General features: G+C 43.7%; 1 protein-coding gene across 3 annotated transcripts in view; it reads left to right on the top strand.

The window, feature by feature from the left end:
- The first annotated feature begins 274 nt into the window (after window positions 1–274).
- The window catches only part of LOC311145987 (estrogen receptor beta-like), a 31,996-nt gene continuing 15,198 nt past the window's right edge, over window positions 275–17,072 (top strand). For all 3 annotated transcript variants that reach the window (XM_084182402.1, XM_084182399.1, XM_084182400.1), the window contains exon 1: window positions 275–586. The gene's annotated coding sequence lies outside the window, so the exon portion shown is untranslated. The remainder of the gene's footprint in view (window positions 587–17,072) is intronic.

Below are 17,072 nucleotides of genomic sequence, written 5' to 3'. Positions count from 1 at the left end.
ACAGGTGTTCCTAATTTTTTGTACACAATGGGGGGCGGCAGGTAGCTTAGTGGTTAAGAGCGTTGTGCCAGTAACGGAAAGGTCGCTGGTTCTAATCCCCGAGCCGACTAGGTGCCCTTGAGCAAGGCACTATACGTTAATTGCTCCTGTAAGTCGCTCTGGATAAGAGCGTCTGCTAAATGACGTAAATGTAATGTAGCTATGCGACTCTGAGACCACTATCCGTGGGGAATGCACAGCCGAACGCGCACCTACCTCCCCACAATTCCCACCCAACGCGTCTCCGGTACGCGTCCTCTATTCATTTGGATGTGTTGACAGTTGGAGAAATTGCTCGAGCTGGGCTATGAAAGCCAACGGTCCAATATTCTAGAACACTGCTGCGCGCACGCATACACGTTTTCGACTATAATAAACTTAGGCTGCGTCGCGGTTTCTTTCTCTGTTTTCTCTAGTCGTGCGAGTGCGCGCTACAGTAACTCCTGCAAACCTAGGCAGCTGGCACTTGGCTCAGTTCACCGACTGAGAAAGAGGTCCCCGTCCACTGATGACAGGCTTGGCAGAAGATCAAACTACAAAGTGGCAGGTTGGTTTGTTCAAACTATTGTTTGTAGCCTATTAGTGTCTTTGAAATTGAGAAACAAATTGAAAGCAAAAAGCTTAACATGATTGTATGACAATGACAGCTAGATTTTGTTGAAAAAGTTACTCACATAATTGTCATAGGCCTATACGAAATTACTAGCTAGACTTTTACACTTTAATAACGTCACTGGGTTAAAGCTTTGTAAAATTGTGCTTTTTTATGTGTGATTTGGTAGACTATATTATTTAAAATCTAGAACTCGTATTGTGCTCTGTGGATATCGTTAGGCTACTGTCAGTGAATCAATGAGATATTTCGTTTAGGCTACATCTGTGATTTAGATTAACAGTAGTTTAAGATTTTATATATTATAGGTTTGGTGACAAACAGATAAGCGATCTGGACTCATCAAGTTTAATTACAAGCAATATTATGCAATATGCTTGGCACTCTACATTATTATATTTTACTGGAAATATCGGTAGCCTATATAGGCTACTCAGTGACACAGTAGCCTATGCATAATTGTACACCCTTTTATAATGTAATTAATGTATTATTACTGCTAGTTGACCATTACAAAAATTCCAGTTCTATTATTTTGACACACATACTTATATGTCTTACAATATGCTGAGTTTAAATAGCAAATTGATCTAGACTTCTACGAAAAGAAACACATGGGCAATTTGAGAGAAAAACAAGTGGCATGTAAACTTAGCAAAGGCTTTAATGAGGCATGCAAACTAGGACAATCAGAGGTTGAGGACGTGATATTTGGACAGTTGGGTTTGTCTATGGGAGATAACATAGGTTGATAAGATACCAGTAACTTAAGGTGATAAGAGACTCATGCCCTTATTATGGCTGCCTGCCTGCTCTCTCCTCAATTTAGAAAAAAAACCTGTCTAGATTGTGTGAAATAGAGGATTAATGGATAGACGGGTTGTTTGCATTGGTTGATTACAAGCAGATGATCACATTTAAAATGTACAGTTAGATTTGGTTTGGTATGGTTGTATAAAAACAAAATAGCAAAAAAAAAAGTTAAGTAAAATATTACCCCCCCAAAAAGATTTGGATTTGGTATGGATTTAAGATACAGAGGGTCAGAACAATAGTTCCCTCACTAACAAGCAATTATAAGCTAATATTAGGCAAATATTATTATATTCAACCATGGCTTGCATCACATCACACCTATGACCAAAATGACATGTGCCTATCTTATTTACACTGTTTCAAATATCTTTTTACGCACCGGAATGATATTTCCAATTCTCATCATCACATAAACAAAAATGGTCATATCAAAAATCAAACATGATTTACATTTGGCAATCTCCCCTGATAGCCTTGACACTGCTCACAGTGTAATAATAATCTTACTGTTACTGTGGGTTACTCTCCTCCTTTTTACTTACAAATAACTCAACTGTGGGGGAGCTATGTGTGGGGGATGTCCTGTCATGTACAAAAATAATAACCCAACTCTGTGCATCCCCTTCCGTCCTCCTGCATTTCATCCGCTTGAAACACATTCCGTTGGCAAGCACCTAAAAGACACCAAGGTCAGGCTTTCAAAAGACTCTCTTAGTTTATACATTATCCAAAAACTAGTACACTATGTTACTTAAACATGCCTCCATGCAGTAAACAAACGCAGCCCTCACTGCAGACACACACTGGCACACAGCCACACACTCAGTCACTGGCGGTCATGCCCATAACGGCTGCTGTAGGAGTGTGTGCACTGTACAGCCAGCTTTTGGCGACAGGTTTCAATTTACACCTCACACACTTCTACAACATGCCCATCAGGGATAGCATTGTACATGTCAATGTATCTACAATGAACCTCTTTAGTCGTGGTATTACATCATATTGTCGTCCATAACTGCCTGTCCTCCATTGCAGATGCAATCTCCTTTTCCATTCAGCTGCAAGCACAGTGGCTAGGAAAAACTCACTAGAAGTCAGGAACCTAGGAAGAAACCTAAAGAGGAACCAGGCTCTGAGGGATAAATTATTACTGGGCAATTTGAGGGAGGACACCAATAAACCATGTAGAAAACTTCATTCAGAAGGGTTTTACAATGTACAAACCAGGTCTGTCTGGTTGATGTTTGAGTGGTGAGGCACAGCTGGTGTTATTTGGAGCTGGGTGGTTAAGCGGTGAGTAGTTGAGGTAGCTGCTACAGCACAGAGGTACAGTACAGTGGGGCAGGCTCTGGTGCCAGCCAGGTGTAGGAGCTCCAGTGACAGGTGACAGGTAAATTACCTCCGAGCTCTAGGTGCCATAATCAGCCTGTCTGCTCCACTCAACTCCACTCTGCTCGGCTCAACTCTCACAATAGTTTTTACTCCGCCAAAAGCAGCCCCTCAACTCCTTCTCCCGTGTAATCTGCTTACAAGGCTCATTTCGCTCCCTCCTTCAAATTCAAGTCTTTTCTTGAGCGCTTACTTGTCAGGATTGAGGGAGAGCGAATGGAGGCTAAATGGGGCTGCTGTAGCTCTTTGTGTGGAGGTATGTGTCCCTGGCTCTTTGCCTCCGTCTGAGAGGGAACAAAGTGGGAGCATGGCTGTCTTAATCATTCTGCTTGAATCACTGTCTCAATCACTCTCTCCTCCACATTGTCTGACCAACATAGTCTGGAAATGTTCTAGAATGCAATCTTCTTAACGGATTCTTAATTTTTCATTCCAATTGACATTAGTCCAACTGGAACAGTATTCTAAAGGCACTAGCACTGAGGACATGAGTGAATCATTGCTGACCTTCGCTCACATTGCATAATGGCAAAGGTCTCCTGAACCGCGCTTTGATCTCAATGCTATCGAAACTGGTGGTGGGAGGAGTGTGCAATGAAAATATTCATTTTCTGAAGTTCAATCTCTCATTAGCAGCTAGAGAGAGAGCCCTGTACTTGAAACTACCTGTACAGCTGAATATCCTGTGCACAATAAAATGTGTGCAAGTGAAATAGACATGCAGTACTATCACTGAACAGAACCACTGTTTACAGGATAGGGGAGACCAGGGTTGGTTGTCTCACAGGTTGGTTGTCATAGTGTTTATTACTCAAAATTCAGGGGTGTAATAATTTCAAGATAAAAATGTGTGTCCTCTATAGGAGAGGTCATCCATGTGGCCAATTCAGGTCAGGATCACAGAACATGGAGGTGAGAGGAATATTAGCATTTTTCATGGGTGAAAGTAAATATTAATATGCTTGTTATTTCTTTAATAAATAGTTGTATGCTAGGAGTATCCATAAACAATTACTTTTATTGAAAAGAGGAAAGGGAGAGCTTTATTTTAAGTCTATTTGTGAGGTCCTAGGTCAAGCCATGTGGTAACTAGCATCTTAATTAGTGTTGGGGGGGGGGGGGGGGGGGTTGTCACATTGATGTTGGAGTTGCCTGTCACAATCTGACAACCAGCCTCATTGTAACAATGTATCCAGTAAGCTAAATGTATTTTCTGGATGTTGAAAAGATGTCTATGTCTCACAAGTTTGGACAGCACAGCACAGTACAGTCCAGTAGTTAAATTTAGCAGAGTGCAGATAGTACCGTGCACAGGGCCGGCTTAATGAAGGGGCTTACAGGGGCTGAAGCCCCTGGGCTCAAGCCCTTAGGGGGCTCAAGAGGTAGAGCTAGAAAATTCAAGTCCCTTGGGAGCTGCCATAGACTTACAAAAATGTCTAGGTATGCTGCTGCATAAATTATGTAATATGCCAGGGAGATATGTATACTGTAGCTAAGAAAGTAATACTAAGTGTATGTTGTGTAGTAAGCTGTTAGTCGCCCATGTGCCTCACCCTAATAATTTGGTCTAGTTTCCCCTCTTAATTTCGCCTACTATTCTGACTTGGTGGTGCACATGTAGCCTATAACCTGTTTTAGAGAAATGTAATCATCAAATATTGTAAGGGCTTTCATTGTCTGCTTATATGCCCCCTTTATTTATCCTACGGTTCTGACTTGGTGTACAGGGAGAATACTGTAAGAACGGCCCATGTTCTGAATTCTGTCGCTGTACATTTCAAAAGTGCTGAACAAATAGTTATATTGACTACGTCCGTCCTAGCTCACTCATTAATGTCTAAATCAAAATTACGGATTGCCTCTTATCCGCTTGTCGTCCCCTTATGCCATAGTTTGTACATCTCAATTGTCAGTAGAAACCACATTTGTTTAAGCAAGTCAGCCATATCAGCTATGTTTTTTTTAAAGGCAGTAAATGAGGCTGAATGAACTGTTTCGCTGCCAGACAAGGCTCCGCTGATAGCCAGGTGTACCAGTGGTAAGGTGATGGGACTGCTGTTGGGACTCTGCTGTTGGGACAGCTCTATTTAGGCCCTAACAGTTTGTGGGCACCGTTTGTCACCATTATAGTGCAATTAATGTATTGTTTAGTGTTGTGTTGTGTAGTGGCCTTACTGGCATGCATCCCACATTATTTATTTTTTTGCAAAGAAAAAGTCCAGTCTGTGTTCTTTTGCCCATCTTAATCTTTTGTTTTTATTGGCCAGTCTGAGATATGGCTTTTTCTTTGCAACTCTGCCTAGAAGGTCAACATCCCGGAGTTGCCTCTTCACTGTTGACGTTGAGACTGGTGTTTTGCGGGTACTATTTAATGAAGCTGCCAGATGAGGACCTGTGAGGCGTCTGTTTCTCAAACTAGACACTCAAATGTATTTGTCCTCTTGCTCAGTGGTGCACCGGGGCCTCCCACTCCTCTTTCTATTCTGGTTAGAGCCAGTTTGCGCTGTTCTGTGAAGGGAGTAGTACACAAGAATAGACTGATGAGTTTCAGAAGAAAGTTATTTGTTTCTGCTCATTGTGAGCCTGTAATCGAACCCACAATTGCTGATGCTCCAGATACTCAACTAGTCTCAAGAAGGCCAGTTTTATTGCTTCTTTAAATCAGCACAAGTTTTCAGCTGTGCTAACATAATTGCAAAAGGGTTTTCTAATGATCAATTAGCCCTTTAAAATGATCAACTTGGATTAGCAAACACAACGTGCCATTGGAACACAGGACTGATGGTTGCTGATAATGGGCCTCTGTACGCCTATGTAGATATTCCATTAAAAAAATGTCCAGCTACTCTGTGATTGGCAACAAGGGTTTTGCCACGAAGTACTAAGTCATGTTTTGCAGAGGGGTCAAATACTTATTTCCCTCATTAAAATGCAAATCAATTTATAACATTGTTGACATGCGTTTTTCTGGATTTTTTTGTTGTTATTCTGTCTCTTACTGTTCAAATAAAATTATAGACTGATCATTTCTTTGCCAGTGGGCAAACGTACAAAATCAGCAGGGGATCAAATACTTTTTTCCGTCACTGTATACAGTACCAGTCAAAAGTTTGGAAACACCTACTCATTCCAGGGTTTTTCTTTATTTGCACTATTTTCTACATTGTAGAATAATAGTGAAGACATCAAAACTATGAAATAACATATTGAATCATGTAGTAACCAAAAAAGTGTTCAACAAATCTAAATATATTTTATATTTGAGATTCTTCAAAGTAGCCACCCGTTGCCTTGATGACAGCTTTGCACACTCTTGGCATTCTCTAAACCAGCTTCATGAGGTAGTCACCTGGAATGCATTTCAATTAACATGTGTGCCTTCTTAAAAGTTAATTTGTGGAATTTCTTCCTTCTTAATGCATTTGAGCCAATCAGTTGTGTTGTGACAAGGTAGGGGTGGTATACAGCCCTATTTGGTAAAATATTATGGCAAGAACAGCTCAAATAAGCAAAGAGAAACGACAGTCCGTCCTTACTTTAAGACATGAAGGTCAGTCAATCCGGAAAATTTGAAGAACTTTGAAAGTTTCTTTAAGCGCAGTCGCAAAAAACATTCCGCCACAGGAAAGGAATACCCAGAGTTACCGCTGCTGCAAATCAAATCAAATTTTATTGGTCACATAGCAGATGTTATTGCGGGTGTAGCTTGTTTGTCTAGCTCCGACAGTGCAGTAATATCTAACAAGTAATATCTAACAATTTCACAACATATGCCCAATACACACAAATCTAAGTAAAGCAATGGAATTAAGAATATATAAATAAATATATGGACGAGCAATGTCAGAGCGGCATAGACTAAGATACAGTAGAATAGTATAGAATACAGTATATACATACGAGATGAGTAATGCAAGATATGTAAACATTATTAAAGTGACTAGTGTTCCATTTATTAAAGTGGCCAGTGATTTCTAATCTATGTATATAGGCAGCAGCCTCTAATGTGCTAGTGAAGGCTATGTAACAGTCTGATGGCCTTGAGATAGAAGCTGTTTTTCAGGCAGTGGCTCGGATGGTTGTTCTCCTTGATGATCTTTTTGGCCTTCCTGTGACATCGGGTGCTGTAGGTGTCCAGGAGGGCGGGTAGTTTGCCCCCGGTGATGCGTTGGGCAGACCGCACCACCCTCTGGAGAGCCCTGCGGTTGCGGGTGGTGTAGTTGCCATACCAGGCTGTGATACAGCCAGACAGGATGCTCTCAATTGTGCATCTGTAAAAGTTTGTGAGGATTTTAGGTGCCAAGCCAAATTTCTTCAGCCTACTGAGGATGAAGAGGCGCTGTTGCGCCTTCTTCATCACACAGTCTATGTGGGTGGACCATTTCATTTTGTCAGTGATGTGTACACCGAGGAACTTGATAACTTTCCACCTTCTCCACTGCGGTCCCGTCGATGTGGACAGGGGGGTGCTCCCTCTGCTGTTTCCTGAAGTCCACGATCATCTCCTTTGTTTTGTTGACGTTGAGTGACAGGTTATTTTCCTGCCACCACACTCCCAGAGTCCTCACCTCCTCCCTTTAGACTGTCTCGTCATTGTTGGTTATCAAGCCTACTACTGTTGTGTCGTCTGCAAACTTGATGGTTGAGTTGGAGGTGTACTTGGCCACGCAGTCATGGGTGAACAGGGAGTAAAGGAGGGGGGTGAGCACACCCTTGTGGGGCCACAGTGTTGAGGATCAGCGAAGTGTAGGTGTTGTTTCCTACCTTCACCACCTGGGGGCGGCCCATCAGGAAGTCCAGGACCCAGTTGCACATGGCGGGGTTCAGACCAAGGGCCTCAAGCTTAATGATGACCTTGGAGGGTACTATGGTGTTGAATGCTGAGCTATAGTCAATGAACAGCATTCTTACATACAATTGAAGTTGGAAGTTTACATACACCTTAGCCAAATACATTTAAACTCAGTTTTTCACAATTCCTGACATTTAATCCTTGTAAAAATTCCCTGTTTTAGGTCAGTTAGGATCACCACTTTATTTTAAGAATGTGAAATGTCAGAATAATAGTAGAGAGAATGATCTATTTCAGCTTTCATTTCTTTCATCACATTCCCAGTGGGTCAGAAGTTTACATACACTCAATTAGTATTTGGTAGCATTGCCTTTAAATTGTTTAACTTGGGTCAAACGTTTTGGGTAGCCTTCCACAAGCTTCCCACAATAAGTTGGGTGAACTTTGGCCCATTCCTCCTGACAGAGCTGGTGTAACGGAGTCAGGTTTGTAGGACTCCTTGCTCGCACACGCTTTTTCAGTTCTGCCCACACATTTTCTATAGGATTGAGGTCAGGGCTTTGTGATGGCCACTCCAATACCTTGACTTTGTCCCCATTTTGCCACAACTTTGGAAGTTTGCTTGGGGTCATTGTCGACCAAGCTGGAAGATCCATTTTGCGACCAAGCTTTAACTTCCTAACTGATGTCTTGAGATGTTGCTTCAATATATCCACATCATTTTCCTTCCTCATGATACCATCTATTTTGTGAAGTGCACCATTCCATCCTGCAGCAAAGCACCCCCACAGCATGGTGCTGCCACCCCTGTGCTTCACGGTTGGGATGGTGTTCTTCGGCTTGCAAGCATGCCCCTTTTTCCTCCAAACATAACAATTGTCATTATGGCCAAACAGTTCTATTTTTGTTTCATCAGACCAGAGGACATTTCTCCAAAAAATACAATATTTGTCCCCATGTGCAGTTGCAAACAGTAGTCTGGCGGTTTTGGAGCAGTGGCTTCTTCCTTGCTGAGCGGCCTTTCAGGTTATGTCGATATAGGACTCGTTTTACTGTGGATATAGATACTTTTGTACCTGTTTCCTCCAGCATCTTCACAAGGTCCTTTGCTGTTGTTCTGGGATGGATTTGCACTTTTCGCACCAAAGTACATTCATCTCTAGGAGACAGAACGCGTCTCCTTCCTGAGCGGTGTGACGGCTGCGTGGTCCCATGGTGTTTATACTTGCGTACTATTGTTTGTACAGATGAACGTGGTACCTTCAGGCATTTGGAAATTGCTCCCAAGGATCAACCAGACTTGTGGAGGTCAAAAATTTCGGCTGATTTCTTTTGATTTTCCCATAATGTCAAGCAAAGAGGCACTGAGTTTGAAGGTAGGCCTTGAAATACATCCACAGGTACACCTCCAATTGACTCAAATTATGTCAATTAGCCTATCAGAACCTTCTAAAGCCATGACATCATTTTCTGGAATTTTCCTAGCTGTTTAAAGGCACAGTTAACTTAGTGTATGTAAACTTCTGACCCACTGGAATTGTGATACAGTTAATTATAAGTGAAATAATCTGTCTGTAAACAATTGTTGGAAAAATTACTTGTGTCATGCACAAAGTAGATGTCCTAACCGACTTGCCAAAACTATAGTTTGTTAACAAGAAATGTATGGAGTGGTTGAAAAACGAGTTTTAATGACTCCAACCTAAGTGTATGTAAACTTCTGACTTCAACTGTAGGTATTCCTCTTGTCCAGATGGGATAGGGCAGTGTGCAGTGTAATGACGAGGATAAGTTCATTAGAGTTACCAGCCTCAGAAATTGCAGCCCAAATAAATGCTTCAAAGAGTTCAAGTAACAGACACATCTCAACATCAACTGTTCAGAGGAGACTGCGTGTATCATGCCTTCATGGTCAAATTGCTGCAAAGAAACCACTACTAAAGGACACCAATAAGAAGAAGAGACTTTCTTGGGCCAAGAAACACGAGTCTCCTTTGGTCTGATGAGTCCAAATTTGAGATTTTTGGTTCCAACCGCCGTGTCTTTGTGAGACGCAGAGTAGGTGAACGGATGATCTCCGCATGTGTAGATCCCACCGTGAAGCATGGAGGAGGAGGTGTGATGTGTGGGGGTGCTTTGCTGGTGACACTGTCGTGATTTATTTAGAATTCAAGGCACACTTAACCAGCATGGCTACCACAGCATTCTGCAGCGATACATCATCCCATCTGGTTTGGGCTTAGTGGGACTATCATTTGTTTTTAAACAGGACAATGACCCAAAACACACCTCCAGGCTGTGTAAGGGCTATTTGACCAAGAAGGAAAGTGATGGGTGCTGCATCAGATGACCTGGCCTCCACATTCACCCGACCTCAACACAATTTAGATGGTTAGGGATGAGTTGGACCGCAGAGTGAAAGAAAAGCAGCCAACAAGTGCTCAGCACATGTGGGAACTCCTTCAAGACTGTTGGAAAAACCTTCCAGGTGCAGCTGGTTGAGAGAATGCCAAGAGTGTGCAAAGCTGTCATCAAGGCAAAGGGTGGCTATTTTCAAGAATCTAAAATATATTTTAATGTGTTTAACACTTTTTTGTTATTTCATAGTTTTGATGTCTTCACTATTATTTAACAATGTAGAAAATAGTAAAAATTAAGAAAAACCCTTGAATGAGTAGGTGTTCTAAAACTTTTGACCGGTAGTGTATACATATAGAAGAATAAACAATAAAACACTAAAGTGCACTGTGCCTTTACTAGTCCTGTATTAGCAGACCGATATAAATGTACCGTGGGGAAAACATTTTTTTCAGTATCTCTGCTTTGGCAAAAAAGGTAGTTGTGTAATTAAGAACAGTATCTTGCAGGATTCAATAGTTGGAATTGTAAGAGTTGTTGCCCTGTCCCATTCTCTGTGATCATCATTCTAATGAATCAAGAAATAACAAAACCCTGTCCTCAAACATTTATATAAAAAGGTGCAAAGTTATGGGCAAAGACACAAAACATCAACATCAAATTAAATATTTAAAATAACATGGAAAACAACCACTTTTTGTGCAGTATTAATTTACCATCCTTAATGTTAACAAACCACTTAATGTAAATGTACATTACTGTATTGTACATAGGCTGGTAATCTAGGTTTCTACCTGTAGACTTTCCATCACGATGAAGAAAAATAATGCACAATACAGTAATTGAGTACATTGAGACATCAAGTCGTTCGTGATGATATGATGTGATGATGTGGCTCAGTTGGTAGAGCATGGCGCTTGCTAGGGTTGTGGGTTCGATTCCCACGGGGGACCTGTACGAAAAAGTATGAAAATGTATGCACTCACGACTGTAAGTCGCTCTGGATAAGAGCGTCTACTAAAATGTAAAAGGAATGAATAGACCATTTCAGTTTTCACATAGAAATAATTTGCATTTGAAAAGTATTTCAAGAAACCGGAGAACATATCAAGCAAGTATTTTCATATTCCACAAGTATTATCAGATTAACTGTTTAATTATCAGACTGAAGTTACAAATGCTGGTAAACATTAAAACACAAAAGTAGTGCACTAGGCCTTTACTAGTCCTGTATTAGCAGACCGATAAAGACGTACAGTGAGTGAAAAAAGTATTTGATCCCCTGCTGATTTTGTACGTTTGCCCACTGACAAAGAAATGATCAGTCTATCATTTTAATGGTAGGTTTATTTGAACAGTGAGAGACAGAATAACAACAACAAAATCCAGAAAAATGCATGTCAAAAATTTTATAAATTGATTTGTATTTTAATGAGGGAAATAAGTATTTGACCCCTCTGCAAAACATGACTTAGTACTTTGTGGCAAAACCCTTGTTGCCAATCACAGAGGTCAGACGTTTCTTGTAGTTGGCCACTAGGTTTGCACACATCTCAGGAGGGATTTTGTCCCACTCCTCTTTGCAGATCTTCTCCAAGTCATTAAGGTTTCGAGGCTGACGTTTGGCAACTCGAACCTTCAGCTCCCTCCACAGATTTTCTATGGGATTAAGGCCTGGAGACTGGCTAGGCCACTCCAGGACCTTAATGTGCTTCTTCTTGAGCCACTCCTTTGTTGCCTTGGCCGTGTGTTTTGGGTCATTGTCATGCTGGAATACCCATCCACTACCCATTTTCAATGCCCTGGCTGAGGGATGGAGGTTCTCACCCAAGATTTGACGGTACATGGCCCCGTCCATCGTCCCTTTGATGCGGTGAAGTTGTCCTGTCCCCTTAGCAGAAAAACACCCCCAAAGCATAATGTTTCCACCTCCATGTTTGACGGTGGGGATGGTGTTCTTGGGGTCATAGGCAGCATTCCTCCTCCTCCAAACACGGCGAGTTGAGTTGATGGCACAGAGCTCGATTTTGGTCTCATCTGACCACAACACTTTCACCCAGTTCTCCTCTGAATCATTCAGATGTTCATTGGCAAACTTCAGACGGGCCTCTATATGTGCTTTCTTGAGCAGGGTGACCTTGCGGGCGCTGCAGGATTTCAGTCCTTCACGGCGTAGTGTGTTACCAATTGTTTTCTTGGTGACTATGGTCCCAGCTGCCTTGAGATCATTGACAAGATCCTCCCGTGTAGTTCTGGGCTGATTCCTCACCGAGATTGACAGATATTTTGTTTCTTCCAATTGCGAATAATCGCACCAACTGTTGTCACCTTCTCACCAAGCTGCTTGGCGATGGTCTTGTAGCCCATTCCAGCCTTGTGTAGGTCTACAATCTTGTCCCTGACATCCTTGGAGAGCTCTTTGGTCTTGGCCATGGTGGAGAGTTTGGAATCTGATTGATTGATTGCTTCTGTGGACAGGTGTCTTTTATACAGGTAACAAACTGAGATTAGGAGCACTCCCTTTAAGAGTGTGCTCCTAATCTGTCACGCCCTGGCTCTGGGGACTCTAGTATGTTGAGCCAGGGTGTGAGTTTTCATTTGTTTATGTTCTAGTTGTTGTAATTCTATGTTGGCCAGGGTGGCTCCCAATCGGAGACGGCTGTAGCTCGTTGTCTCTGATTGGGAGTCATACTTAGGTAGCCTTTTGGCATTCATTATTTGTGGTTTCTTGTTCTCATTTTGGTTTGTGTATGTAACCAGAGACATCACGTTTTCGTCAGTTATTTTGATCGTGTGATCAGTCTAATAAATACTATGTTCACTTTCAACGCTGCGCCTTGGTCCTCTCCCTCATTAGACGATCGTGACAGAAGAAACCACCAGAACTGGACCAAGCAGCCTAGTGAGGAGCAGAGTGGGTGGACCTGGCAACAGTGGAGGCAGAGCTTCGACTGGGTCAAGCCGAATGAGGAGCTGAATGGCGGAGATTGGAAGCAGAAGAGCGAGAGTTGGGCGAGAATTATCGAGGCCTGGCCCACGGGGAAGAGAGACTCCCAGAAATTTTTTAGGGGGGGGCTCACGACGTCGGACCAGCAGGAGGCCGCGATAGAGCGGCCCAGCGGGTTGCCAGAGGAGGCCGCCAGGTTACGGGGGCCACTGGTCGAAGAGGGGATGGAGGATGTAGAGGCACGGCGAGAGGTACTGGCGTGTGTTGCCAGTCCTGTCCGGCCTGTTCCTGATCCCCACGTAGGGCCAGTGGTGTGTGTTCCCAGTACGGTCCGGCCTGTTCCTGCTACTCCCACCAAGTCAGTGGTGCGTTTCGTCAGCCCGGCGCGGCCCGTTCCTGCTCCCCGCACCAAGTCAGTGGTGCGCGTCGTCAGCCCGGTCCATTCCTGCTCCCCGCACCAAGTCAGTGGTGCGCGTCGTCAGCCCGGTCCGGCCCATTCCTGCTCCCCGCACCAAGTCAGTGGTGCGCGTCGTCAGCCCAGTCCGGCCCATTCCTGCTCCCCGCACCAAGTCAGTGGTGCGCGTCGTCAGCCCGGTCCGGCCCATTCCTGCTCCCCGCACCAAGTCAGTGGTGCGCGTCGTCAGCCCGGTCCGGCCCATTCCTGCTCCCCGCACCAAGTCAGTGGTGCGCGTCATCAGCCCGGTCCGGCCCATTCCTGCTCCCCGCACCAAGTCAGTGGTGCGCGTCGTCAGCCCGGTCCGGCCCATTCCTGCTCCCCGCACCAAGTCAGTGGTGTGCTTCGTCAGCCCAGTCCGGCCTGTCCCTGCTCCACGCACCAAGCCTACGGTGTGCGTCGTCAGCCTGGTAAGGCCCGTTCCTCCTCCACGCACCAAGCCAGGGGTGCGTGTCGTCAGTCCAGCACAACCCGTGCCTGGGTCATGTCCGGAGCCGGATCCGCCGCCGAGGCGGAGTGCCCACCCGGTCCCTCCCCTGTTGGATTTGGTTGGCGCGGTCGGAGTCCGCGCCTTTAGGGGGGGTACTGTCACGCCCTGGCTCTGGGGACTCTAGTATGTTGAGCCAGGGTGTGAGTTTTCATTTGTTTATGTTCTAGTTGTTGTAATTCTATGTTGGCCAGGGTGGCTCCCAATCGGAGACGGCTGTAGCTCGTTGTCTCTGATTGGGAGTCATACTTAGGTAGCCTTTTGGCATTCATTATTTGTGGTTTCTTGTTCTCATTTTGGTTTGTGTATGTAACCAGAGACATCACGTTTTCGTCAGTTATTTTGATCGTGTGATCAGTCTAATAAATACTATGTTCACTTTCAACGCTGCGCCTTGGTCCTCTCCCTCATTAGACGATCGTGACATAATCTCAGCTCGTTACCTGTACAAAAGACACCTGGGAGCCAGAAATCTTTCTGATTGAGAGGGGGTCAAATACTTATTTCCCTCATTAAAATGCAAATCAATTTATAACATTTTTGAAATGCGTTTTTCTGGATTTTCTTGTTGTTAATCTGTCTCTCACTGTTCAAATAAACCTACCATTAAAATTATAGACTGATCATGATTTTGTCAGTGGGCAAACGTACAAAATCAGCAGGGGATCAAATACTTTTTTCCCTCACTGTATGTAGCGTGGGCATATATACATACACTGCTCAAAAAAATTAAGGGAACACTAAAATAACACATCCTAGATCTGAATGAATGAAATAATCTTATTAAATACTTTTTTCTTTACATAGTTGAATGTGCTGACAACAAAATCACACACAAATTATCAATGGAAATCAAATTTATCAACCCATGGAGGTCTGGATTTGGAGTCACCCTCAAAATTAAAGTGGAAAACCACACTACAGGCTGATCCAACTTTGATGTAATGTCCTTAAAACAAGTCAAAATTAGGCTCAGTCGTGTGTGTGGCCTCCACGTGCCTGTATGACCTCCCTACAACGCCTGGGCATGCTCCTGATGAGGTGGCGGATGGTCTCCTGAGGGATCTCCTCCCAGACCTGGACTAAAGCATCCGCCAACTCCTGGGCAGTCTGTGGTGCAACGTGGCGTTGGTGGATGGAGCGAGACATGATGTCCCAGATGTGCTCAATTGGATTCAGGTCTGGGGAACAGGCGGGCCAGTCCATAGCATCAATGCCTTCCTCTTGCAGGAACTGCTGACACACTCCAGCCACATGAGGTCTAGCATTGTCTTGCATTAGGAGGAACCCAGGGCCAACCGCACCAGCATATGGTCTCACAAGGGGTCTGAGGATCTCATCTCGGTACCTAATGGCAGTCAGGCTACCTCTGGCGAGCACATGGAGGGCTGTGCGGCCCCCCAAAGAAATGCCACCCCACACCATGACTGACCCACCGCCAAACCGGTCATGCTGGAGGATGTTGCAGGCAGCAGAACGTTCTCCACGGTGTCTCCAGACTCTGTCACGTCTGTCACGTGCTCAGTGTGAACCTGCTTTCATCTGTGAAGAGCACAGGGCGCCAGTGGCGAATTTGCCAATCTTGGTGTTCTCTGGCAAATGCCAAACGTCCTGCACGGTGTTGGGCTGTAAGCACAACCCCCACCTGTGGACGTCGGGCCCTCATACCACCCTCATGGAGTCTGTTTCTGACCGTTTGAGCAGACACATGCACATGCTACCACTAGAGTGAAAGCACCGCCAGCATTCAAAAGTGACCAAAACATCAGCCAGGAAGCATAGGAACTGAGAAGTGGTCTGTGGTCACCACCTGCAAAACCAGTCCTTTATTGGGGGTGTCTTGCTAATTGCCTATAATTTCCACCTATTGTCTATTCCATTTGCACAACAGCATGTGCAATTTATTGTCAATCAGTGTTGCTTCCTAAGTGGACAGTTTGATTTCACAGAAGTGTGATTGACTTGGAGTTACATTGTGTTGTTTAAGTGTTCCCTTTATTTTTTTGAGCAGTGTATTTTTGTAGGTTGAATTTATGTTTACTTATTTATTTATATTATTTTAGATAGAAATACGGTTCAATAAATAAAGGCTTTAATTTTCTTACAAATAAAGGCTTTACCTTTCTTTCAAATAAAGGCTTTACTTTTTCTAAAACGTAAATTGGTTCAATAGTTGCTGAAAAACTAATGAAAAACCCTGTGACAACCAACCCCATACTGTGTGAAAACCAACCCTGGTCTCCCCTACAAGATTAGGGATATACAGAAGGTCTACAGGGCGTGTGATTCACAAAATGGCACACAAGGCATAACAATTGTAAAGTACAGTACATGATCCAAAGGTGTGTTGTAGTGTATGCCCTCTGGGAAGTGTTATGAAAATGTGAGAGAGAGTACATGCCTGTGAATCATCCAGAGCTTCAACCAAATACAACGCTCAATTAGACTTGATGAATCATGCTTTGTTATTAATGTCAAAATCCTCGCTTGTGGTTTGGGTGATTGGTAGCTGCTAGCTAACTCTCTTCCCCCTTCCCAGCTATCTGTTGAATGGGGCTGGGGCTGTCAAGAGTCAATTATCTTAGTCGGTATTCAGAGTAAACTATCCCTTTAAAGATGGTATAGTGCAGGGGTATTCAACTCTTACCTTACGAGGTCCGGAGCCTGCTAGTTTTCTGTTCTACCTGATAATTAATTGCACACACCTGGTGTCCCAGGTCTAAATCAGTTCCTGATCAGAGGGGAACAATGAAAAAATGCAGTGGAACTGGCTTTGAGGTCCAGAGTTGAGTTTGAAGGGTATAGTGTGTTTGAAACAAGAACACTTACCCCCAGATGGACAAAGAGGTTCGAAGTTGTTTTTGCTAAACATCCAACTTGCTGTTTGCAATGTTTTTTGGGGAGGGATTTATTTTTTCCTCACAAAAGTAGTGCACTGGGCCCAGTTGCATAAAACATCTTAAGTGTTTCCCTTAAGGAATAATTGTATCCATACTTAATACAGCACTTAAGGGACCTCATCGGCACCCTTAACATTTTAACTTAATTTAAGGAGGAAATTCGCCTTAAAATGTTTTAAAGTTAAGGAAACTTTAAGGGAAAAGACAAGGGGGGAATTAACTTAAGATGTTTTATGCAACCGGGCCCTGGGCCTTAACTAGTCCTGTATTAGTGGAC

The sequence above is a fragment of the Coregonus lavaretus genome (genome assembly GCF_964263955.1).
Source record: "Coregonus lavaretus genome assembly, chromosome: 18".
Taxonomy (NCBI): Eukaryota; Metazoa; Chordata; class Actinopteri; order Salmoniformes; family Salmonidae; genus Coregonus; species Coregonus lavaretus.
Note: the sequence above shows the minus strand (reverse complement) of the source record. Positions and strands in the feature narration are given on the sequence as shown.